This window comes from Manis pentadactyla, chromosome 2 (assembly GCF_030020395.1).
Source record: "Manis pentadactyla isolate mManPen7 chromosome 2, mManPen7.hap1, whole genome shotgun sequence".
Classification (NCBI taxonomy): domain Eukaryota; kingdom Metazoa; phylum Chordata; class Mammalia; order Pholidota; family Manidae; genus Manis; species Manis pentadactyla.
Window position 1 is genome coordinate 55210644 of NC_080020.1, and position 26752 is coordinate 55237395.

At 37.6% G+C, this 26752-nt stretch overlaps 1 protein-coding gene across 1 annotated transcript in view; it reads left to right on the forward strand.

Moving 5' to 3' along the window:
• The window catches only part of FBXL17 (F-box and leucine rich repeat protein 17), a 602098-nt gene that overhangs the window by 501956 nt on the left and 73390 nt on the right, over positions 1 to 26752 (forward strand). The window lies entirely within an intron of this gene.

Below are 26752 nucleotides of genomic sequence, written 5' to 3' on the forward strand. Positions count from 1 at the left end.
CATTGAGTCCTGAGCCCAAGCCAGCAATGGGACTTACTTCTTTCCAGCCCCCTGTGACCCGCTACCTGGCCAGCGCATTAGGACAATGGCCACAGCAGGTGGCTCAGCTGGCCACATGACGCCTGCTCGTGCCTGCCATTTAGTGGGACATCACTGGCCAGCTGTCCTCCAGACATCCATCCATCCCTATCACACGAAGAAAACATGAGCTTTCTTGGATGTTGCTATTATAATTCAAAAATTAGTTTTGCCTTCCTGGCTGCATCACATTTGGAATCTCCCTTTGATGTTGTTATTAGTTTGGCTCGTGGTGCCCATGATGACTGTCACACATTAATCACGTCCATCATCTGATTCTTAATTTGCTCTATTATGACAAATGGATTTAGACACAAACTTGCAATTACCTATTTTGAGGTTAATAGCAGATTTGGGGTTGTAATTGGTTCCCAAATATTCAATTTAGGGAAATTATTTCTCACCCAGCTCTAAAAGATGTTCTAAATGAGCAAATTGTATTTTTTACTATCACTGCAAAATTGTGCCAGATGAGACCATATGAGACATCTGAGCATAGTAATACACCCAAGAGTTTTACCAGAACAGCATATCTGGGCATTCTGTGGGGTGTTCTGCTGTTTGCCATTATCTCATTTCATCCACCTCGTTTTTATCTGGATGTCAAATTACTCCAGAAAATTTTTCCTTTATAAACTCTCTCCTTACGGGGAATATTGTATAGTAATTATTCTATTTTCAGAATGTTAGCTGTCATAATAACTTCTTGCAATTACCATTTTTTAATCTAATGATAAGAAGAAGATATTTGTAAAGGTTGCTTACCTTTGGATTTTTCTCTTTGATCTCTTTGTTAATTGCATATTTTAAATTACTGCATATCAAAACCTATCTCAGAAACTCTTTTTCTGAACTCTTGTAGGGTCCTATTTGGTCACAGCAACTCCTTTATCTTGGCAAGTTTGCATAAGTTAATGTTCCCTTTCTGCTACAGCTATCAATTACATATACATTCCTGTACACCTCCAGGAAATGGTACACATTCATTTATTCCAGAAAAACTTTTTCTAGCAAATCTTAGTAACAGGAAATTACAGGCATATGGGGTGATAGTCAAAAGTGGCTGCAGAAAGTTGTAAAAGATGGAAATGTGGAAATTAGAGGTAGAGAGCATTCAGAAATCGGCTAGTTTAGAGATTGTATGACATGGAGCTGGGTCCAAATTATGGAGTCAAGCAGCCTGGATTTGACTCCTGTTTCAGCTATTTCCTGTTGGACCATGGGCAATTCTCTTAACCTCTATCCATTTCCTCACCTGCATCATGGAGGTATCTGTCTGATGGAGTTGTGGTGAGGATTAAATAAGTAATTCTGTAAAGCCTTTAGCACATAGTTAAGTATTTAGTAAATGTTAGCTATTATTTTCTAGTCCCTGGCCTTACTCAAAAAGAATCTTCTGGGCCTGTTGGCCCTACGCTTGTAGTGCTGCTTCCACTGGAAAAAAAAAAAAAAAAAAGAAATTCTTTCCATACAGTTCTATCCTGTACTTAAAACTTTTCCTAAGAGCCATTTCTTACTCAAGTATTTACCCACTCCCCCTGTTTTTGAATGGCTCTAATAATGATAATTGAAGTCTTGTTCCTTGTGACACTTCTATTTTGGGTCCAGCTCTGCTCATTAGGACATATGTAATGTATTTTCTATAAAAAGACTTTTCAAATATTTGAAACCTCTTGTCTGTCCTATCTCCCAAGTTCTTTTCTTCCCAAGGCTAATTACCAGAGTTCCCTTAACCATCTCACCTATAACATTGTTTGCAGCCCCCTTACCTTCCTTGTTCTAAATTGGTCCTTAATTCACATGTTAATGTCACTATTAAGATCGACTGCCTAGCATAACACCACATCTTATCTGACCAGGGCAACATCTAACTTCTCATTTTAAGTATAAATAGTATCCTGGTCTAAGATTTCTTTATTTCTTCCTGTGTGTGCATTGAGTAAGTGCGGAGGCAGTGGGGAATCACTGCGCTCTGTTCTCTCGGATGCTTGCATCCCCCTAAAACGCTTAGTCTTTTCCTTTTTAACTATGAGATGCCCTAAGCCATTTTTGGCGCTATTGATACTTCCCCCCAAGTGTAAGACTTTCTATAGTTAAACTGTAGTAATCCCTTTGTTGACATGGCAATGAGAAAAGGGTGTACACTGGTAGAATTATTGGAAAGTGTTCACTGGTTTTTTTGAAGTGCCTAGCTTAGTGCAGTACACAGAGTGCATGCTCTGTGAGTCTTTGTTGATTATAAAATATTCAACTAGTTAATACTCATTGAGTGCTTGCTCTGTGCCAAGAACTCTCATCAGCACTTTACAAGCTGGTTCTATTTCTTAGCTGCATTTTAAAGCATAAATTTTATACTGTAAAAAGAGATCCTGTAACTCGCTCAAGGTCGCATAGTTAGTTAATGATGGAAAGGTAGACAGGAGGAACCAAATCCTGTATGCCTTGAAGGCCGAGGAAGGAGTATAGATTTGACTCAAAAGCCATCGATATGACATTGAAGAGTGTCCCCTGGGGAGTGGCACAGCCAGCTTTGTGGGTCTAAAAGGACTGCTGTGGCTGCTCTTGTAGACTTGAAGCAAGGCGTGGCTGAGTGGGCTAGAGAGCCGCGGAGAGGCCTCATGGCCTGCTCCAGAGCCGGAGTCCTCAGGATCGGGTGGTTGGTTGGGTGTGTGGTCCAGAAAAGGGAGGACTCGGGGTGACTCCCAGGTTTCTAGCTTCAGCCACAGATGACAGTGATTAAAAGTACAGATTAGTTAAGGACTAAATTACTTACATGGTGATGTACTCAGAAAATATCTTAGTGACTGAGTGGATGACACCTGTTAAAGTTAAAATAAGAGACTGCTTTCAAACGTTTACCTCTTTTTACCTCAAATTCTTATGGAAAATTATGTAAGACAATGTCCTTATGAGAAAATGGAGTCTTTTTTTTAACAATAGTACCTTGAGAGACTTTTCTCTTTAGAAAAAAATGCCTTTTTCCCATGAGAAAAGTTGGCAGGCAGCAATTCCCATTTGTTCCTTTATGTTTCTAAGCTTTTTAGTCTTCTCTGATATATTTCTATGAGATTAAATCATGGGTACATGTGTCTAAACACATCTGTTCAAAGTATGTTGAAATGTTTAAGTAGAAGAAAGAATAGAGTTGAAAGCAAGTAGAAGAGAATTTTTTAAAAGGTGAGTCAAGAATTTTAGTTCTGTAAGGAACCTTACAGGTAATAATGTCTACTAAACCACTCATTTTAATGACTTGAGGAAAACAAAGACCAGCAAAGTTTTTCTTTATCCAACCTGGAGCCTTTCATCCTAAGTCTAGGGTTCTCTCAACTGCCCTGTTTTTCCTGAAGTTATCTCGTAGGACCCTTCTCTTTAGAAAGGAACCATAGAAGAACAAAACTCTTAAGTTAAGGAAGAATTACCTTCCACCCGCTTGGTGGAATTATCATAGCAGAAAATATATCAGTGAGAACTCTACCTTTTAGGGATCAGTAGACAAGACAGGTGAAAAAAGAGGGGAAAGGAGCTTAGAGTACACACCTAGTGAGAATAAGCAGCAGAGAGTCAAGGTCAGCCAAGCCTAAGACAAGATGATGAGAGCCAGTAAGCACCCAGGAGCTCAGGGTCAAGTTGTCACAAGGGTGCCAAGTGGACTCGCAGGCATATTCCAGATACCAAAAGAAACTTGCACCTCACAGCCTAAGCAAAGCCTGCACCATGTTACTGCCAGAGCTGAAGGCAGAAAGCAAAGAGGCATTTCAACTCGGAAGCTAAAATCTAAGTCTTAATACTTAAGAAGCTGAGCCCTTGAAATTGGGGTCCATAGCAATGCCAAGATAATGGCTATTGTTCTCTGCCTGTGAGGCCCTGATCATCAGCCATCATTTTGTGATCAGTCTGTGAAAAAGGTCACATGGGCATAATAAGGAGCTGGCACTGGAGTTCATGGAGAGACAAAGGTGGGAAAAATAATGTACCTTTCATAATAGCGGAGCTATAAAAAGGTGTATAGTGAAAAGTTACCTTCCTGATCCTGTCACCTGCTCTGCCCAATGCTCATTCCTGCTAATAGCCAACCACTGCTCTAATTTATCCTTTTTGGGCATTCTTCTGCATATGCAAGTCAAAAAAATTCTTTCCTTCATTTTTCACAAAGTGATGTTGTATTATACACCATATTCTGTACCTATTTTCATTTGATAAACAATTATAAGGACTTTGATAATACAATCATCTCAAATCCCTAGTATATCCTGGGATTTCTGCCCCTATCAAAAGTTTCAAGCTAAATAGTTGTGATTCAAAATTAAGATTAACAAAGTAATAATGCTGGACTGTTGGACATTGTGCTTGAGAATGCCCCTGTTTAATGGCCCCTGTGTCTGAGGTTGTAGCAGTGAGGGTACAAACCCAGCTGTCCTCTCTCTCTCACTAGCCAATCTGACAGTGCTGATGGAGTTATCCCTCCTATTTCCTTCTTGTAAATATGCGAGTGTTGGACTGGCCAAACTTTAAGGCAAATTCTAATTCTAGAACTGATCACACTGTCAGAGTAGTTTGAAATCTCACCAGTTTGTTGTCAGGGACTGGAAGATGTCAGGCTGTTAGATTTATTATTACAGAAATACATGTTATGGCAACTTTCTTCAAAAAGAATTGTCTTCAAAGTGATTGACTGTTTTTTTAAGTTGTGAAAATTCCAGATATTCAGAAAGCATAGAGAACAGTATACAAACATCAGCGCACCTTAGCTTAAAAAAAAAAAAAAAGAGTACAAATGTGGTTTTAGTCCCTTCGTACATTCCTGTCCTTCCCCTCCAAAAGTAACCACTCTCCCGATTTTAGTATTTATCATTCCCACCTACGTCTATACACTATTGCTTCATTTGTATGTATCCCTGAACAATATAGATCATTTGCAGGTTTTAAAACTCTATATAAGTAGTATTTTACTATATCTATTTTTGCTTCTCACTTTTTTTCTTGTTCAGCACGGTGCTTTTGAAACTTACCCACATTGATATATGTGCCCTAATTTCACTCATTTTTGCCATTCTATATAAGCAATCCCAACTTAATTTTGCATTCTTTGTTGAAGGACACTTGGTGGTTTTTTCCTTTTCTGTAATGGATAATGCCTCAATGAATATATATATATATCTACATCTTTTTGTCTAAGAATATATGTAGGAGCATATTTTTAACTTTACTAAATATTGCCAATCTGCCCTCCAAAATTGTGCTAAATTACATTCCCACCATCAGTTATAATCCTCATTGCTCAACATCCGTGCCAACACTTGGTGTTGCCAGACTTTTTAATGTTTGCCAGTCTGATTGTTGTGAAATGATATCTTATTATAGCTTTAATTTGTGTTTATTTGATTGTGATAAAGCAGAATTTTCAGGTATTTTTATTGGACCTTCAAGTTTAATCTTATTTTGGATTGTCTGTTAATATCTCTCTTTTTTTTCTGTTTAGGAGATTGCTTTTTATCTTATTGATTTGTTATCCTTCTTAGGCAATCTGGATGTTAATCATTGTCAGTTAAATGCTTTGTATATATATCTTCTCCAAATCTGTAGTTTGACTTTATGGTATCTTCATGAACAAGTTTCTCATCTTAATGTAGTTGAATTTATCATCTTTTGCTTTGTTTTATTCCTTCCATTTTGCTTTCGGAGGCCTTCCCTGAAAGGAAAGGAGCAACACACAGCAGCAATTCACTGGAGAATTCCTGCTGTGTGTCGCTCCTTTCCTTTCATTCCCTATCCAAGATTTATAAAGATCATTTTCTCCTAAAAGTTCTTGTTTGTTTTGTGTACTTAGATCTGCTAGTGAATCTAATTTTTTAATGGAGCTAACCATTTATTGAGGATTCCATCCTTTATACAGTATCATTTAATCAAATAAAAGAAAAACACATTCTGAACTATGTAGCATTCCCATCAAAGTTAATAGCCTAACAAAAGTATTTATTTTAAGATGGCTGCCATTGCTTCAAGTGTTTTAGAAATTTCTTTTTTTAAATTACATTCAAAGCCTGCTATAAATTATGTCACATCAACTACCCACCAATGGTAAATTTTTTCCTTTAAGGGCAGATTTAGTTTTTGGAAAAGATTAAAACTCCTTTAGAATAAGCTTGATGAGACTAGACAGTGACTTTTTGTTCAACTTAAAATGAGATGTAACTTCATACTGTTAAGACTGCTCTTCTTGCATAAAGATAAAGATGTCTTCTTCAGACATCTAGGAGAAATTCTCAAACTATTTTGAAATAATACTAACTTCAGTATTTAAGGGCATAAAATCAGCATTATGATCATTTGGAAGTTTAATCCTGGTATATTTAAGTCCATTCCTTATTATTTAGCAAGGCAACCAGATCTGTAGATAGGTGAGTGAATGAAGCACTGAGTGATAAGTACAAAACAGAAAGCACCTAAAGTGCTGTGGAAATAAAAGTGTGTGAGGAAGTTCTGACCTGGAGGAGTCAAGGAAGGGAACATGGTAAAGATGACGTTTGAACTGAACCTGGAAGGGTGACTAGAAATTGTTCCGATGAAGGTCATGCTATGTAAAACATAGAACGTAGACACAGAAGGATGGTGCTGACATTAATACACAAGGCGCCTTTAAGAGCCAGAGTTCACTCAGTGTGGTCAGAGTGCACTGGCACCTGCAGTTGGGTCCCTCACCACCAAACATAGCCACAGAAGTCTTTAAGCTTGGAAGCAGTGTGAACAGATTTATACTTATTAAAGTCATTGTGGCAATAGTGCAGTTGGTGAACTTTTTCTATAAAAGACCAGATTAAATAATTTAGGTTTTGTGGGCCATGTGGTGGTCTCTTTCACCATTGTAGTAGGAAAGTAGCCACAGCTAATACATAAATGAATAGGTGTGGCTGTGTTCTGATTAAACTTTATATTCAGAAACAGGCAGCAGGAGGATTTGGGGCTTGGCCATAGCTTGCTGACCACTGAGATACAGGATAGACTGAGGAGAAGATGTACTAGAGGCCAGAGGATCACCTACAATGATCAGACTGGACTAGGTCTTAAAAAATGGTGAGGTTCCAAACCAGGACCTTGAAAAGAGGGATGGACAGAAAGGGACAGCTGAGGGAATGTGGAAGTATATCAGCAAAGTTGGTGGTGTTCAGGAATGGGAGGGATCTTTCGTGGGGAGGGGAAAGTAGCTGTGGGGCCCACTCCCAGGAGCCTTGAATGTCCATGGGGACCCCTCCATCTCTGCTCTGAACTCTCCAAGAGGACAGTCTTATTTTTTCCTTCAAATCTTGCCTTCCATGATTTGAGGGACCATGGTGGTGGGCAAGGGCCTAGTGAGGGAAAGTTAGGCGCTTTGAAGACAGTCATGGGAGCTCAGCAGACTTGCTGCTGTTGTCTGTATCCAGACTTTAGCCCTGTGCCAAGAGGTAGAAGCTCCACACAGGGACATCTGTGCACAGTGGCCTCCCAGGGGCATGACCATAATGCCGCCTTTGAGTTGGTAGTAGACATTTTCACATGCAGCTACAATCCTTAGCCATTTAAGAGCCAGCAGTCAGAACCTCTGTGGACCATGAGATCAATAACAGGAACTTCAGTGTGACATTCACTGATGCCCACAAATTCTGTCTTTCTCTCTTCCAGCAGCTGAAATACTTTAGCTATGTTCTGCCACTTGAGCTCTATCAGGGGAGGAGTATATGTGTAAGATGCTGAATTAGGTTCCACTTGAATTCTTTAGTCTTCTCGACACTGAAAGGTTCTTGTTATCTTTTGAAATGTGAGTGCTAACTTGAGGATGGTAAAGCATTTCTCTTTTTATATCTCTAACACGGGATCAGCATTATATCCATCCTCAGCCACCAAGTCTTGCGTTAATGGAACCAAAACTCTCTGGGGAAGCTTCCCAAATGTATTTTATGTCCCCAAGCACTGAAGTTTGCATTAAGGACTTTTACATTTGCTGAGGTATCTATGAAAGTACATGCTTGCATCCAGATCCCTAGTGGCTTCACATCTGAAGAAACTGGAGCATCCATCATCCAAACCCGAGAGGAGGACAAGCTTTCACTCCTGCAGATGCTTCCCTTATGTAACTCAGCCAAGAGAGTTCTACAGTTGCTTTAGCAGTTTACCCAGGATTCTGCAGAATAGTATAAAGATGCAGTAGATTTTTAACTCTTTGACACCCAAGATGCATTGATAGAGAATCATGGAATTTGGGGAAAGGAAGGTTTTCAAGATGGATGGTTGAATTTCTTTTTACCCCTTTAACCGTCACGACTTTTCTGCTCTGTTCTACCAATGGAGTGCTGTAACTTAACCCCTCAGCATTCCAGTGTATCTTGCCCGCAAATCCTTACCTTTAGCATTCACAAACAAAAGTGGTTATATTTTTTAATTTTCACTTGATTTAGCAATATTTTTATTTGAGACATTGTTGAGAATCATGTCTTATGCAAAATCTTCTGAATTGGTTGTTTTGCTGTTTGTGTTTAATAAAAGCATGTTTTTTTATGTCATAAATTAGAAAAAGCTGAGAAGCTGTGGTCCTCAGCCGAGGCTGCATATCTGAATCAGCCAGAGAGGTTTTAAAAATACTGATGCCCAGGCCTTCCCTCAGATTAATTGGATTTGATTCTTGGGGAGTGGGGTTGGAACTCCAGCATTTCTTTAAAAGATCCCCTGATGATTCTAATGTGCAGCTGGTTTTGAGAACCCCTCACTTTTAACATGCAAATCAGTTGTGTATGTCCACACTTTAAAACCCTTTGTGGACAGAAAACAGCTTAACTCTTTAGCATTCAAGATCTTTCCCAGAATGGCTCCACCACTTGTCCAGATAAGCTCATGCTAGTCTGCTGTATGTATCCTCCAGCTTCATTTTTTCCCCCAGTTTTATTGACATATAATTGACATGCAGCACTGTGTAAGGTGTACAGCATAATGATTTGACTTTACATATTTTACAGAAAGATTACTGCAGTAATGCTCCATTTTCTCATGCAGGCAGTCCTGCCTCCCATCCCCACATATGAGCAAATATTTTGAAAAAGATACTCTGTCTTTACCCAACAGATTCTTCCCATCTTTAAAGAAGCCCCTTAAGCCCTGGCACTCTTAGGTAGCAGCCTTCCTTGGTTTGTTCAGATGGCGTTCATGCCTCTCTGCACTGTGCATCTCATCACCTCATGTGTACTTATTTATCACCGTTTACCTCTATGTCCTCTTCCTACAAAACACTAAGTTGCTTGAGGGTTAGATCCATGCCCTTTCTTTTCTTTGTAGTAGTATATAGTGCCTAAAACATACTGCATACTCAGCATATGAGTGAATGAAATTTATTGTAAAAACTCATTTTATGGGGAGCATTAGCATGGGTTCCAGAGGCAGACCTGGGTTCAAATGACAGCTCTACCACTTACTAGCTTTGTAAACTGAAGCAAGTTATTTAATGTTTGTAAGCCTCAATTTCATTATCTGTTAGTGAGAATAATACTATTTCCTACTTCATAGGCTTGTGAGGATTAAATGATGTACTACTATTTGTATAGTGAGTAGTATGTAGTACCTAATGCACAGTAAACATTAAATAAATGTTCACTTTTATTATTCTTATTACCTCCTACTTGGTCTCCCTCCGGGTGCAGCTGTAGGCATTAACTGGGATGGGGTAGAGCAGAAAATAGGTAAGACATGGTCAGTGCAGTTTGCGTTAGTCTGGTCTAGGTTAGTTGAGTTCAGCTGGCAGAAGACACAGTATCCTGGATTTTGAAAGGATTTTGAAAGCAAGAAATGAAATAACTGAGATTGTATAGCAACAGAATTATTCTATGTGCAGTTTTATATGATTGGAAATAGGAAATACTAGAAACAAGGTGATTCCCCCCACCAATCTGACATGAAATAATGAATATCTACCAAGGGTAGAGACTGACTCTGAATTTCCTACTCTAAAGCAGCCTGAAATAAAAATTGTACACACACTAAAACTTTACATCTACAGCCATGTACCCAGAGGCATTCCCTGAAACCAGATCATCATAGCCCTTCCAGATCCATAGTTTGAGTCTGTGGACATTCCGATGGTTAAAAGGCCAGAAGAAGAAAGTGGATGGAGAAAAAAGACAGCAAGCAAAGAGATCGTTTATTTACTCTGTCACAGGTTGCATGTCCTGAAAACACCAGAATTGTCAGGGTCCCATATGTACAAAATCACTGTTGTGATGACTGAGAATTCCAGTGAATTCAACCTGAAAATATTATAAAGCTGTAAATATTATTACTACATTTTTACCTACATTTTACTTGTAGTTAAATGAAAAATTACATACCATGTCCCATAGCACAGTACCTGGCATATTGTCTGTACTCAGTAACTATAAACTGTTGTTGATATCGTGAGATTGATGATGATGATTGATGATGATTATCCATAACTCATTCATCAATAGGAGAAAATCCTCCACTTCCAGAACATACTTAGGAACACTGGTTGGGATGATGCATTAAAACTCATGCTAAATTCTGTTTGACCCAAATGTAAATAGTACTATCTTGACACTGAAGCTTGAGAATTTTAATATTAGGGAAGTTTAGTATAAAAGAAATTTGTAGGTCCTAGGAATGCAATATGAGGAATAATAGGGATTACATCCAACTGATTTTAAAATAATTCTTTTCATATTTAATTTCTATACATATTTCAAAATCCACAGACAAGATAATGACCAAAGGATAAATAGAAGGGCCACTATTATTCAGGTATAAAAGTGAAGCATATGGCTGTTTTCTAGAAGATATGTTTATGGTAATGTAACATATGGGGAACATATGGAGAAAATCAAGTTGGAAGCCCCTGGAGATTAGACTAATATATCCCCACTAAGCAGATGTAAATTGCAGTGGCTTAGTCACCTATTGAATATCTCTCTTAGAATTAAAGGAGCTTTTCAATAGCTGAAAGAGAAGTTATTTTTGAATGTAAAAATAATTTAGACGCATACTTACATACTGTGTATTTATTTTTGTCCTTAGTATTTAAAGATAATGCTACAGGTCTGACCACCATTTGGAAAGACTGAAAGACAGATAAGTGACTCATAACCTTTTTCACCCTCGATTCAGAGAAACTAGGGACTTTGGTGCCTGGAATCATGTTTTCCCACATAGTTTTTCTCAGTATGAGCTGTCCTGTTTCTTGATTGCTGATAACCACATTCATCTCAGCTTCTGTTTTCCCAGGATCTTTTTTTTAACAGCTTGGCTGTATCATTTTGAATGGTGCTTCACTGGATTCTTTAAAGAATTTCTAACACTCCTCCAGCCCACGTTAATCCCATTTCGGGTCACCACAAAGCAGTTGTTTCATGTCTAATCAGCAGGCCTGCGTAATCCACAAGAAGCCCGTTGTCAAGTGTGCTTCCTCGAGCCGCTGAGCTTGCTGCCCTTGGGGATTGTTTCGCTTGTGCTTCTCTCTCGCTGTTTACGATTCTTATTCCAGCTGATGCTGATGAAATGGCGCAGATAATCACAAGTGGTCAGTTCAGGTCTCGAGCTGTTTCACTGGAAGGTTGGACATTTGTCACTTTGATCTTGACCTTGTTGCTATGGTGAGTGTGCACCCTGTCTGCCCAACTCAAAGGTCTCCCTGGCCTTCTTGATTTGATTTTCTACTCTGTCAGTCAGCACACCATTAGGCAGAGTGCCGCCAGTGACCCCTGTAATCTCCATACTGCCAGTGAGCTATGTGTGGGGTTCTGCTGATGGGGACCAGTATGTGATCTCATGCCGTAACTCAATTCAACACCTATTTATTGCACACCTTCCCTTTGCCTAAAAATGCCCCAGGTGCCATGGGATAGAAAGAAATACAGGCACACTTTCTATCTTCAAGAAGCTTATGGTATTAATGCATGATGATAAAAAGTCCATCTTATGATTATAAGGGACAGGCAAGAAGTGCTGCTGGAGGTCAGAGGAAGCTTTCCAACATTTTGGCCACTGGACTTATTCTGCAAAAAGCTCTAGAACCATAAGCTGTCTTTCTGTGTGTACATTTTGAAAGCTCCTGCATCAGCCTATGGCGGCAGCCCTTGAATGACTGTCTCACAGGATTTTAATGATATTCAGAGCTGCTAAGTGGAGTTCCCCAGAAGACAGAAATCACAGTCTAACACTGGCTTCTGAGTCCTTTATTCTACACTCAGAGAACTGCTGCACACAATAGATTGAATAAGATGGGGCTGATTTGCATTCCTGTGTCACCAACTGGTGACTGTGCATCTCAGCCTATTTATGTTCAGGTGATTATCGGTTGTTTCACATACATTTTATAATATGTTTTTATCACTAAGTTAATTCACTTAATTCACACACTTTTGTGTTTATAAATGAGAATATGGAATTTTTGCTTAATAGTCAGACTTATTTGTTCCCCAAGTTGTATCTTGACTTTATTTTTTAATTCAAGAAACATTTTCCTATGCTAACACTGGCCATTGTGGTTTTTCTGAGCCATTTTTCTTCTCTGTGGTTATTTTCATGAGAAATTGTTTAATCTAATTTTGTTCCTCTGAGTTTCTCTATGCTGCTAGTTAAACTCCTGCTAGCCTGCTTGATATAATACAAAAATAAGTGTTAAAAAGACAAGTTCATGGTGAGTAAAGCTGATCATCTTGTTTCTGTTGTAATTTATAACCTGGAGAGTTTACTATTGTAAATATTTAGGAAAATGGTCTTGCCACCCAGCCTCATATTTACACATGGGATTTAATGGTCCAATGTCAGGTCAAAAGTCAATATAAAACAGGAATGGAGGCTCTGATGTCTTGTCGCTTGGAAGTGTGTTTTCTGAAAATTCCACAAGCAGATAACTGTACTATGAAAATAATGGGCTCCTTAGCACATATCTCCAGACTGCACCTACATAGGGGCCTTTGTGTAACACATCAGTCATCCTTCTAATGTAGAGTCATCAATAGTTTCGAATTCAAGAAAAGTAGGACAAAAGTAGTTGTTAGATCTGTCAAGGTAAAAGGTGGCACAAGGGGAGGAGGAATAGTTAGCCAGAAGGCAAAAGAAAAGCAGCAAACTATAGAGGATTCTCAGCCTCTGGGAATAATCTTAGAAAGAATAAATAGTAAATTAAGTAACCTACAAGCTTCTTTGACCCCATTCAACAATAAGTTGAATTATCTTGCCACACAAAACAAATAAATCTTAGGAAAGAGTTTATACTTTGACTTTTTAAGTCATTAAGAATTTGAAGAGGTTTAAGAGTGCAAAATAGATGGTTATATAAACAGTGAAGCTACAGGATGCCTTAATGAGAGATTATAAAATATTGCATTTGAAAAATCAAGTTCATTTTCAAACTCATGCAGTGGTGCAATTTAATGCAAAAGGAAAGGAAATTATCAATGCAACCTTTTTTAATGGCTGTCATATTTACAGTAATAACTAAAGAAAGATTTCTTTGGGACAGATGGCATATAGCAAAGTGGCTGGCATGCTACACAGTATTATTAATATATGGGTGTTAACAATGTGATGGAGTGCTTTAAGTGGAAAAGAGAAATCCCCAATTAAATTTTCACATGTTACTGGCCTCTTACCTATAGCAGAAGCTACAACTCCACTCAGATTCTCCAGGATTTCTTGAGCTTGCAAACGGTTTTTCTAATTGATTAGCAGGTGGCACGCAGTCCTCTGCCTTCCCCCACCCTCTCCAGTTGCTATGGTGATGCAATCGCAGCTTCCCTTCTATTGCTTCTTCCCCTGTGCAGTCTGATCTGTAGAATGAGATCTTGTGAGCTTGTTGGACAAAACTGGTTCTGGTATTTCCATTCAGATGTGTTACCGAACATTCCTCTTTGGTTTAGTTAATGGAAAGTGGCCCTTTATGCCAGCACACATGTTTACATCTTGCAGAACTAAGAAAAAGTGATGTAATTCTATTTGGCATACCTTTTATTTTATCATTACTTCTAAAGTACTAGGGTATATAAAATATTTTTGAGGCATATCGTGAAAGCACTTTCACCTCCTTTCTTAAAGATTCCTAACAATCACTGTGGAAAGGGTTAAAACTGACAATACTTTAAGACGTGTGTGTGTGGTGTGTGTGTGTGTTTGCATATTTTATTTTAAAGTCATTTTGAGGATCAAGAGAATTGTTTTGATAGAAAGGCTAAGGCAAATCAATAATATATAATACTTTTGCTATAGGTCCTGCTGATATAAAAAGCAGAACAATTACTTTCAAATCAATTCTTAGGTGTCCTTGATTTTTGAAGGCTGCTACTCACACATAACAACCAAAGAATCTACTCTAGGAACATTTTCTATCTATAAGGAAAAAGACATTTAAGTGATATATAAAAATACCACTTTTTATTTAAATAGTATCTTGTGTATACAAAGTACAGTAAACAAAAGACATCATCTTACTGATCTACCAACCATTTTTTTCTTTAAGGAGATGACAACCACAGCCTCCTTAGAACAACTCACCTGTCTTGAAGCCCACATTTGCATTACACATTTTATTTCCAATCACGAGAGTTCTGGGTTCTAGGCCAACACTTGACACCTACGTTTTTCATATGACTACAATGTATTTTACTAAGTACATTAAAGTATGTGATAAAATGTGTGTGAGTCGGGCACTAGTTAAAAATGCATTCCCATGCTTTTACAGGAAATTCAATAAATAGTAAGAGATTGCAGCTCTTGAATTTGTGAAATTGGGGCCTGTCTGAAATGCTGGGATTCCCCATCCCCACCTCCTCCCAGTATGGACCTTAGGGGCTGCATTCCAGATCTGGTAACTAGAGTCACTCTGCAAATAACAAGTGTGCTGTGAAAAAAATGAGAAGAAAATGAAATTAAGAAAATAGGGCAGGAAGGAAATAAGAAAACAACTTTTAATAATTGGGCGTATGTATCTCATTTCAAAAAGAAAAAACACTTTTGGTGAAGTTATCCTGCTTCAAAAAAGTTTAAAGCTTAACTGAGCTTTTCAGTAACTTTAATGTAGGGATAATAGTTTTGAAGTTTTTAAAAATATCACAGTGTCATGACTGCTTATTCTGTCATATTGACTATTTTGAAATTAGGAGATTCATTTAATTTATGTAAAATTCTCATTTAAATGTATTGAGTGACAATCAAAAAAATGATGAACCCAGAACTGTTCTCTTTGAAATCTGCAGCGCAATATATTTATGTCCTGAGAATAAGTGTATAAATGCAGTACCATTTCATACCTCAAGTAAGAAAACTGACACATCTTTAAAGTGCCTTGGCCAAGGTCACATTACTAGACCTCACACTTCTACCTTCTAGTTCTAAATCCTGTCCTTTCTTTATTGCTGTCTCCTACCATCTTCTGATACCATTCAGTTTTCTCTTTTCAAACTACATGTATTTCCATTTTCAGCTTTCATAATAACTGTGACCTTACACTCCTAGAATTCCTAATTTATATCCACAGTCAACATTAAACTAGCCATCCTATACATTCCTTAGTAGGTTCCTTGTTTTTTGTGGTGAATTTTCAAGCTTAGGAGTAATTTGTATTCTAAATACTGTTTTAGACATAATTTATGGGGTTTCCCCCACTGCTGTTCTTTCCAGTTTCTCTTTAAACTTATTTTAACAGATATTTTTTATTTTGAAATAAATCATTTTCAATTTGAATATTTTAAGATTGTCTTTGATTCTTAAAAATCTTTTGGCCATATGCTAAAGGAGAAAAAAGACTGTCTTATTTTAACAGATATCTCTTATTTTGAAATAAATCATGTTCAATTCATATATTTTAAGGTTGTCTTTGATTCTTAAAAATCTTTTGGCCATATGCTAAGAAAAAAGACTGTCTTAGTTCTATGATTTGAGATATGATAATGCTTTTTAAAACAAATAAAATTTGTTTTATTAAATATATTTGGGGTTGAGAGTTCAATAGACAACAGTCTGCACTCTATTTCAAGCTGCTTAATGGAATTGCATAAAACAGATCAAGTGGTAAAGACTGTTTTCCTATTCTTCACAGTAACTCCACCTGCTGCTAGCTAGCCACATGGAGGTCATTAAAATATCCAATTTCCCTGTATTCATAGAAAGTTTTAAACATAGATGTATTCCCTAAATATAGCCCTTTAAAAAACTACTAATAGCTAATATTACTATTCAAAAAATATATACCAATGAGAACATTCCATTAGATGTTTCATAAAGTCATAAAATAAACTTTCTATTTTCATGAATAATTCATTCAATAAAAATTTACTAATGCTTATGAGATGCCAGATAATGCATAGAGTGGTTAAGGAGACATTAGAAAGTACAGTTGCACTTCTGCTAAGGAGAAAAGACTAGACCAGTGGCTTTCAGTACATATGACTCTTCCCATCAGTGTCCAAGTCATCTACAGAATTTATTAAAAATGCAGATTCCTGGACCCCATCCCAGACCTATCAAATCATAATCTGCAGGTAGTATCCAGGAAGCTGCACATTTGAATAAGTTCTCCAGTGAGTCTGAGGCTCATTATTTAGAGACACCTGTATATCAAGAAGATAGACACAAAAAGAAGTATAGCACTGAGTGACAATTATTCTAATAGAATTTGACATTGATACTTTATTTAAATTTATGTTTCTAATAAATGTAAAATGTGAACGTGTGACCTATCATATGGAGTAAGCACATAGGCATTTATCTAGAATTCCGTGCCTTTGGTGCCTTTAAATTTTAACAGAAATTAAACATACTGTTCTAGAGATTCTATCTGTCTTGAACTAGCAATGTAGAATAAAGTCATGTTCGCAAGTAGTAATAAGCCTGCCATACAATCAAGTGGAAAGATTACCTGTTAACTCAATGTTAAAAAGTTTTTTTAACATGAGTAGCTCAAAAATGCTAAAGAGTTCTTGACTTCTTACACATTTCATAGCAAAAGCAATGTCAAGAGGCTCTGCTTGAGGACATCACTGTTGCCTGGCCTGTTTATATGTGCAACTGGCAGAGGCTTGGAAGTATCCATCACTTGGGTTTTATGTTTTGCACAGTTCAACCAGCTGCTCAGCTCAACCAAAAGTGGTACGTCATGAAAGCTATCCACACAGGCTTTATACATAGCCCCAAGGAAAAATGTCATTTACTTTTTACCTAGCACTTTTGAAAATATAAATAGAGCTAAGTTCCAAAAGATACTTAACAATCAATGGAAAATGTCAAGGTAGAAAATATTGATGAACTGTTATAAGTAAAACTTTTCAAAAAAAGGATATAGCTTTCCACTACTCATTCAGAATATACTAATTCCTATAAATCAGTCATCTTTCATAGATAAGCATGCAGTAGCAGTTTATACTATAGGTCATAATTATACATGAATAGGTAACAGCAAAGTGAAATATAAAAGAACTTTAGGATGCTGCTAGATCCCCTATTCACGTCACTTCTTTCTTTTGTGTTTATTCATTTAACAAATGCTTACTGAGTGACAGTGCCAGGCACTGTCCTCGACACGAAGCCTAGAATAAGCACACCTAATCGTACTGACCACCTGGGGTTTGTATACTAGCTGGAGTACAATCCATAAACACATGAACAAATCAAGTAATCAAATAGTTCTTAGGGAATTTACAAGATTCTGTGATAGGAAAGAACAGAGTCAGGTCCAACGTACATAGAAGGCTTCTTTTAGAAGGAAGTATCTAAAGCCCTGACCTGAAAGATAAGAAGGAGACAGGCACAAGAACAGTTGGATAAAGAGATGGAGGAAACAACAGCCACAAAGGCCCTGCAGAGGGACAGAGCTTGGGGAGTTGAAGGAACTGACCAACACAACCTGAATGACAGGAAGGATGCACAAGAAGTCAAGTAGATAGGTGGACTATCCTGTGTAGACAGTGGACATGCACTTAGTTTTTATTCCAAATGCAGTGGGAAGCCATTAAAGAGTATTATGCAGAGGAATGTGATCAGAAATACTGTCTTAAAAATTTGCTTTGGCTGCTGTGGGCAGAATGGGTTGGGAGTGGGGGAACTGTTGCAGTGGTCCAAGGAGAGATGACTGACCATGGAGATAGACAAAGTGAATGGATCCAAGGTATATTTTGGAGGCAGAATAAATAGACTTTGATGATACATTGGATTTTCTTTAGGAATTTGTGTGAGGTTATTAGAATGTTATTTTCAGGAAGAATATATATAAATCCAGACTTCATAGTGGAGAAACATAGGGAAATAAAAATTTCACAGCTTCTAGTTCCCATCCTTTCTCCACCCTAGACTTCACCCTCTTTGGGATGGACATGATGGAAACATTCTGGCTTTGTATACATGGAAGGAGGAGGAAATGGAGCAGGTCACTCCCTTACAGCCTTTCTCTTTGATTCCTCCCACAGAGATCTCTAAAGCATGTGGGGTCCTGTAATTATATCAGCAAGTATTTCTTGGAATCATTATGTTTCATAGGTATCTGATTCCAACTCTTATTTTTGCCTTTTATAACATGTTCATACTTCCCATAAATGAACATTTTAGATTGAGAGTAAAATCCAAGAAAATCTGCTAAAGTGTTTAGAAATGCTAAAAATTAGACAAAAATATATATTTAATTTTCATTTTTACTATCATATGCTTACATACCCTATCATAGTTAAATGTTTTTATAATAATTTAATATGTTTTTCCACTAAGTAGTAGTAAAAGTAATTTTGGAACATTTAGGTTAATTTATCAGATTTAATAATGCCAAACAAAATGTGGCTCAGTTTAAGTAATGAGGCTAGAGGAGGAAAAGAAGCACCAGGAAAAATCAGAAACCATGGAATAATTAGATTGAGGCTTTCAACAGCACTTGGCTCCATATCCTCCACTCCACCCCAAAGGAAATAAAAGGATAAGCCATTTAAATATGAATTCTTCTCTGAAGACTTTTCCTATTGTGTCTGTATAGTCTTCACAGTTTTCAATATTGACAGTGCATTTCTTTTCACCACCAATATGGCAAGTTCCTTTGAGGTAGAGAGAGATTTCACCTTTCATTGCCTTGTGTTATTTCCCCTCTACTGAACTATGTAAAGAAAAGTAAATGGTAAAATGGCAGTGCACGAGATGGAGAGCCTTAGCTTTGCATAAGGAGGGCCAGTGTACATTTGAAGAAAGAAATTCTGCATTAGGAAGAAATTCTTCTTCCAGAGAGGTCGTTAGTAGTTACATAACTGCTGTTTTAAGAGCACGTTTTCTACAAATGGCTGCATGCACTTACAGTGATAATTGCATAATCATAGGCAGGCCCACAGCTAATAAGAGAAGAAGGAATTTACTTGGAAGATTAGGGATACATGCCTCTTGCTCTTACAGTAATAATACGTTAGGTTTTAATTCTGTTAGAATCACTACCTTTTTCTCCTCATACACTGACCTTCTCATAAAATAAAATTCTGAAGCTATTTATTGATCAGTAAACTAAATATGCAAGCTACATGTTCTCTTAAAACTGAGCATAGGAGATCATTTGGAAGTAGTAGTAATTGTTGAGTTTCTGAATATAAAATTAAATGTAATTTTATTTTTAAATGCAAGATAGCCTTTTCAAAAGGAAACCCAGTGAATATTTTGGGGAAGCCATCTTTGCTGACTTCTAAAACAATCAAAGTAGTTTTTTGTCTCTTAGAACGAATCCTAGAGCCAAACTCTTTTAAGTAAATAAAGGTTTAAAAAGAATAAATATTTCACAACTAAGGATATGATGGATTGCTACTATATATGTATTTTCCTGAAAAGTTAGTCAAAGATGTTTTTTTCCACTACCTTTCTAATCTTTGTGAAAAGCTTTCCTCAGAGCTTGAGCAGGCCCCATAGGAGCCCTATTTTCTCTTCATGTGTTTCTACATGCTGCTTCTTTTTACTAGATTTTAATATATACCCATGTTTCCTACATCAGTGCTTGAACAGCAATCATATTTTTTCATATTAATTATTATTTAGAATTTCCTTTGTTATGATTGGGAGGAACTATCCATGAACCTCTTTCCCCAGGGTAGCCTTAGTATTTTTAAAGGCTCTGTAATGGATGGTAAGAAATTAATCATTTTATATCCTTAAAATATTTGTATATTTAATATCTAAATGCCAAACAAGGTTGGTTATAAGAACAGGTGAATTTAAAAGAGTTACTGCTAACATGATACAAAAAAAGTTATGTGCCACTTCCTTCATTCTTGCTCCTTAACTCCTTGAAATACATGTAGAATGCCAGTTGGCACTTGTGTGTTAAGAAAAAGAGTTAGTTACATTGGGTGTCAATTTATCATCATAATTTTTTTTTAATTGAGGTGTTTTTTTCCCATATAAAGAATACTTGAAAAATGAAGAACCTTTTCTTCAGAAGAAAATTACTATGTTAATGAAAAACATAACCTTGTGATAGATAATATGCTCTTTTATATCCAGTTTTATTTACTAGGGAATCATTATGTGTTTATAGTTAAAGTCTTAAGAGAGCTTATTAACTGGAGGAATTCTTTTCTTTGTGTTTTGGTTTTCACATTTGGCTCATAATCTTTATATAAAAAGGCAGTGATTGTTCTTAGCTTTTGGACAGATGGGATGCTCAAGAATCAGGCTTTAAAGCCTTCCTAAGAGTCTTAAGTACTGACTTGCTTCTCTACAAAATCTTGGGTAATGTAGATCTAGAGGTAGAGTTACTGTTGCTTTTTTTCCTTGTGTGGCTAATTGCTTATGGCATGCAGTGTGGCTCTGAGCCATTATTTAAATATCTCTATTATAAAATGTAGTTACAGTTCTTATTACAAGAGGCTGTTTATTATTTACAACATGTCACTCTGTCATGGCTAGTTCACCCAAAGTAGCCTTTAACATTTTAAATATTTGAAGAGAAATTGACTTAGTATTTATTGTTCTATTTAGTGTTTCTATTAAAAGTCATAGGACTTTAGAGACATTTTAATAACCACTAAGACCTACGTGACCACTAAAATATATGACTTTAAGTTTAGCATATTTTTTTATTGCTCCTTTACCTGAGCCATTTACAATTATTACTTTCAGATACATCATTTGTTGTTTTGGTTTTTTATGTGTTTAATTAGTAATTTTAATCGTGCCTTGTTTTTAAACAAAATTCAAAGTTTCCTGTTGATGGGCTAGTAAAATCATGAACTGATTGGAGAAATCAGGTACAGATAGCTCAAAAATGTACATTGGTAACTGAAAAAAAATTTGTTTTTAGAGTACTGAATGTCCCTAATTTATTTTGAAATAAAAAATAAATATTGCCATACTGCCATCTCTACCTGCTTCCTTTCATATTATCTTTTAAGTAATAATAGTAATAATGATAATAATAAAGGAGAGACCTTTACTTCTTCACCTAGCATAAGCAGGCTTGTTATTCTGCCTCTTTCACTTTTGACCTGAGAAATGGCTTTCAGACAAGTAGGACATTTGCCAGGGATTCCTACATGCATTAATCACCAAATTAAACATTGGAATACTCTTACCACACATAAGAGGGCAGACACATGAATTTACTTATTTAGGAGATGTAAGGAGTAGGAAGCATAGGAAGAATACTGGTAGTCAGAAGTGTTGTGACTAGTATAATCAGTAAAGGAAGATTCAGTTAATGCAGATTTGTGCGTGTGTGTCTGGCAACTGGGTCAGCAATCCCAATATTACTTAATCTCTCTGCAATCCCAGAGCAAATAAATATTCATCAAGTGACTCCCTACTCCTCTTCCTTGTCTAGGTCATTCTCTAGTACAGTGTGGAGTTAAGAGCTTGAACTCTGGAATCAGCACTGCCATTACAGCTGCAGAACCATCAGCAAGTTACTTACCTCCCTAGGTCACTATTGCATCATCTGTAAAATTGGTTTATGGAACAGGTATTTGATGAGTGCCTGATGTGTTTTAGGTGATATGTTCTAGGAGCTGAGGCTTAACAGTGATCCAAATAAGTTTGTGTCTTCAATACTATCTACCCAAAAGGCTGTTGAATAGGCAACAGGATATAAAATTTGGCACAGTGCATGGCATAGAGGATGTGCTTATTCAGTGTTAGATGCTTTCTCCATTATTATCAGTGTCATATTACATGTGCAGAACACTGTATTAGGTGTTACAAGAAATCCAAAAAAATTATTGCAATGGGCCTGTCCTTTAGCATTAATAGTCTCTTTACATATTTAAGATTTAGATTACTTTAGGTGGTAATTCCTGAGAGTAGACTCTGAGGCAAGGATTTGAATGCAAGTAGTTTACTTAAGAAGTTATCCAAAGAAGAACTAGTAAGGGAGTGGAGATGGAAAATGGGGCAGGAAAAGAAAGCTATTAGGGGACATATTAATGAACACATCAGTACAGTGGGCAAATGGGGATCTGTCCCACTTGGCGGTTTCTGGAAGATGACATACAGCATGCTTCTGAGCTGTCTCCCTAAAGGAAAAAGAACCTGGGGTATTTAGCAACCGCTGCCTGTCTGTCATTGGTCAAAGGCTGCTTCTGGGGAGTTAATTTCATGGCATTTCCAATCAGTAGCATATGCAGGCCAGGCATGCTTTGGGGCCAGAGGCCCAGGCGCTCAGCAGAGTTGTAGGGGCTTGCAACAGGAAGCTGTCAGCCTTTTCAGAAACAGTGATTGTTGAAGGCATATGGAAGGGCACCAACATAGACCTCCATCCAGAGCCTACAACATAAGGCTGTATGTGGCAAGCCCAAAACACTTAGAGACATAAGAGGAATGTACAAACACTAGATTTATAATTCTTTTTTTTAAGAATAAGGGTGACAACATTAGTATGGAAACACAATACCTGCCTTACATTAAAGAAAAATACTTGAGAGTTTTTCTTTCTAAAAGTATTACAAGTAATTGTTTAGCACTGAGGAATATTTCAGAATAGTCACCACTTTTTGATCAACTCTTTCATCAAATTAGAACTTAATTATGTAACATCTATATGAAAAATCAATCTATTTTTTTTTTTAGTTGCTGAAACACTTGGACACTCCAAAGTAAATTGAATCTTTACATCAATTTTCTAGGAAAAGAAATGATAAAATCTTTGTCCTTGAGTTCCACTTGACAGGGTCAAAAGCAATTCTTTCATTGTATTATACCATAACACAAATCAGAAAATGCAAAGATTTCAGAATCGCTCTATTTCACGTATTATCTTCTTAGCTTTCCTCTGCAACTGAGCAAGGGTATTATTAGGCACAAGAAATTTTGTTGAATTCTTAAATTGGTTTCAAGAATTTTTGTGATGGATGGTTTACTCAATTTAAAACAGATCATCTGGTGAAATTGCTTTTAGGCTAAAAGGAGGGTTCCTCAGATTCTTTTTAGGGCAGATCCTTCAATTACTTGTTTAAGTCCTGAATTACTAAAACTGCAATGTATGAAGACTTTGGGTACATTGGTGGTGATATGATAAAGAGAGTTCTAGAAGGAGAATAGAGCAGCCTCAAGGCCAAACCTTGCCTGCTTGAGTTTTACAGAAGGTTAGCACTGACCTGACCACTTATTTATCTTTTTTTCAAGCCAGCTTTTTCTGAAAATCCCAATCTTAATTGATTATTATTAATTTGACATGAAGCTCTATGCAAGTGCCCAGAGACCATCTGGAGTATTTTACCCAGTTACATGTAATAAATATTAAGACTCCTTGTACCCAATTAGAAATGTATGTGGCTCTCTGCCATGAAATTTAGCTATTAGTGGAACCTAAGCCACATAGATAAAGACAAATAAGATATTTTATACACTTCCTTTGTATTTTTTATATATCCTGGTAAAACCTACAAACTGAGCTCTCAGAGGAGCACTCTCTCAGAAACCAAGTCTTGCTGAGCTCCAATGTCCCCTCCCCAGGTAGAGCCCCTCTGCTTAGTCCAGTCAAAGTAGCTTCTCCTACTGGCCCCCATCTCTATCACCAACCTCTGTTTAATTTTCCTTGGTACACTCATCACGGTCTTGTGTTCTTTGTTTATTCTTGTTCCTTTATTTGTTTGTGAGTTGGTCTGACTTCTTGCACTGGGATGTACTGCTGTGTAGGAAGAGGATTTATCTGCCTTATTCATTGTATACCCCAATGTCAAGGACAGTGCTTCCCACAGAGTAGGCGCTCAGTAAATTTTTGTTGAATGAATCAATGGAAGAATGGATATTAAGAATCCTGCGTCCTTGAAAATAAATGTAGCATTCAAGTACCTTAGCATTTGGGGAAAGAACCTTAACTCTCTCTAGCTTTAAAAAATGCACTTTATTTCATTGGAGCAAATAATATGAAAATTTGATAAAGCCTCTTGGGAATAGAATGTTGAGCTATTGAGCACAGGTTTTCTGACAATGGAGCACTAGGTGCAGGGGTTGGGCGAATGGTCAGGAGCAAATCTGGGCCAGTGTGCCAGGCAGCTGTGGGGGGAGCTGTGTTGGGCTAAGATGGTATGGATCAGCCAAGAAACAAGAGGAATCGAAGGCTCAACAAATCCTCATTTTCTCATGGCTCAGGCCCCCCAGTCATATCCTGGCTACAGGGGCCTGCTTCCCGGGGACCAGGAGGAAGATGAAAATGCCCTAACAGGCTGCCAGAGGAAAGGCCAGGCTGAGTGTGTCTGTGGTAACACACCATGGGAATTCAGAGCCATCCAGTCTGTACTTTCCTAAAATGATCCATCTTTTTTTTTTTAATAAATATTTATCAAGCACCTTTTATGCATTAGCACCATCTCAGCTCCAGCCTCATCCCCTCCTTCTCCTCCTACCCCCAGCACACCTGCATACACATTTCTACAGAGGTACTCTACTTTTTATTTTATTGTTTATTGGCCTTGCGTGTAAAATTTGGTTTGGAGAAAGGGCTTTGCCACTCTAACAAGCCTGACAAGCCTTCTCTGGACACCTATTAACACTTGTTGGAAGTGTTTTAGGTACTAGATAGAGCACACCTATTCTATCCAAAACAGAGTAGATGTTTTTATGTCCCACTAGAATACTCCTTTCTTCCCCTCAAGAAGTTGGGAAGTCTCCAAGCTTATTCTTCATATCACATCATTTATGTGCAGACCTGTTTTTCCAAAGTTGGCAGATGACCCTCTGCCTTTCGGGTCATTGAGATTGAAAGTTAGGTTTCTGTTATATTAAACTGACTCTGGTTTCTTATTTGACTGAATATGAAGAAGCTAGGATTTTAGGATTGCTTCTGTTACATTTCCCAAGATGTGAATGTGACAGGAAATTTTATTTTAAAACAATACCATGATCCATGTACTTACTGACAGAAGGCATTGGTTTAAAAAAAAAGAGAAAGACAATGTCAATCTTAAAGAAATTGGGTGCAGCTAGACTGTTAAACAGACAAGTTATTGCCAAAGATATCTCATCCTCATTCACAGGGAGTTTTATTAACCTACTGTGTTTTCTCAGAGTCTACTGCCCGGTGGGCCATTACCCTGTAGGATTGAACCGGGTGAGATCCTTGCATAGACTCAACATCTTCTTAACCAAATTGAAAACAGTATCATATTGCCTTTTGAATCCATTTGAAGGAAGAAATATCTTTAGGGGAAAAAAACGATAATCGAAAAACTTTGGATTCATCTTTCTGTGCCCTAGGACATTGATTTTTTTTAGACGTTGTAATGTATTACATGGTAAACCAGTCCCATTGACTTTCATACATATTAGTGACTCTAGTGCCCACAGCTCACATTACGAACCTACATTCAGAGATTCCACATGCCTTGTGGTATTTCTATCTGACCTCAATCCATTTTGGAAGTAAATGTTCCAAGCACTAAAAGAAAGCAGGTCTTATTGGCCTCTCTCTGGCTTCCCTCCCATCCCTTGGTACCTGTATGGGGAAGCAAGGGGCAGGCATCCTTGCTCAGAATCTGCCTGCTGATACCCATGTCTCTGCCACAGCTTTAAGACCTGTGTTTCACTCTACTGGCTCCCAGCAGTACTGTCTACCTGTGTGGTTGTGGGAAATGTGAGTTTTATGTTCAGCAGGTGCTCCATAGATACTGAAATTAAATCATCAGAACTAAGTAAATCTGAGCCCCACCAGGTTTGAGTTAGGTGTCTGTGTCTTGCCTGGAAAGCAAGAGGTGGAGGGAGGGGCAGTAGGGATAGCAGGAAAGGAGAGAGAACTCAAATCTTTCTCAATTTTAAATATTGGAGACCTGTGCATAAAAGAGATCTCCTTTATGTATAGATTGAGAAGAGAGTGTCTCCCTCCCCCATCCTAGGTTGTAACTCTTCCTGGCCAAATCTCTGGCCCGTGTCTACTTTCAGTTGTCAAGCGTTTGTCTTCTGATCTTACCTCTCAGTCACCCTGCTCCTGGATAAGAGCACGGATGTGACACGGTGCTGGTCCTGGGACCTCTTCCTGGGTGACAGGAGATGGCTCCAGCCACCTCAGCACCTCTCCAGGGAAGAATGATTGTGGGGCGATTCGCCCTGCCAGCTCTCTCTGCCCACTCCCTGGTTTTCAGTATCAGTAATAACAGCCAGCTCAGATTTAACTCTTCAGGTTCTATGTGGAGTTGTTTTTTGTGTAATAATTAAGAAAATTTTGTCTTGCTGCTTCTATTTTCCCTGCTCTTTACCATGACCA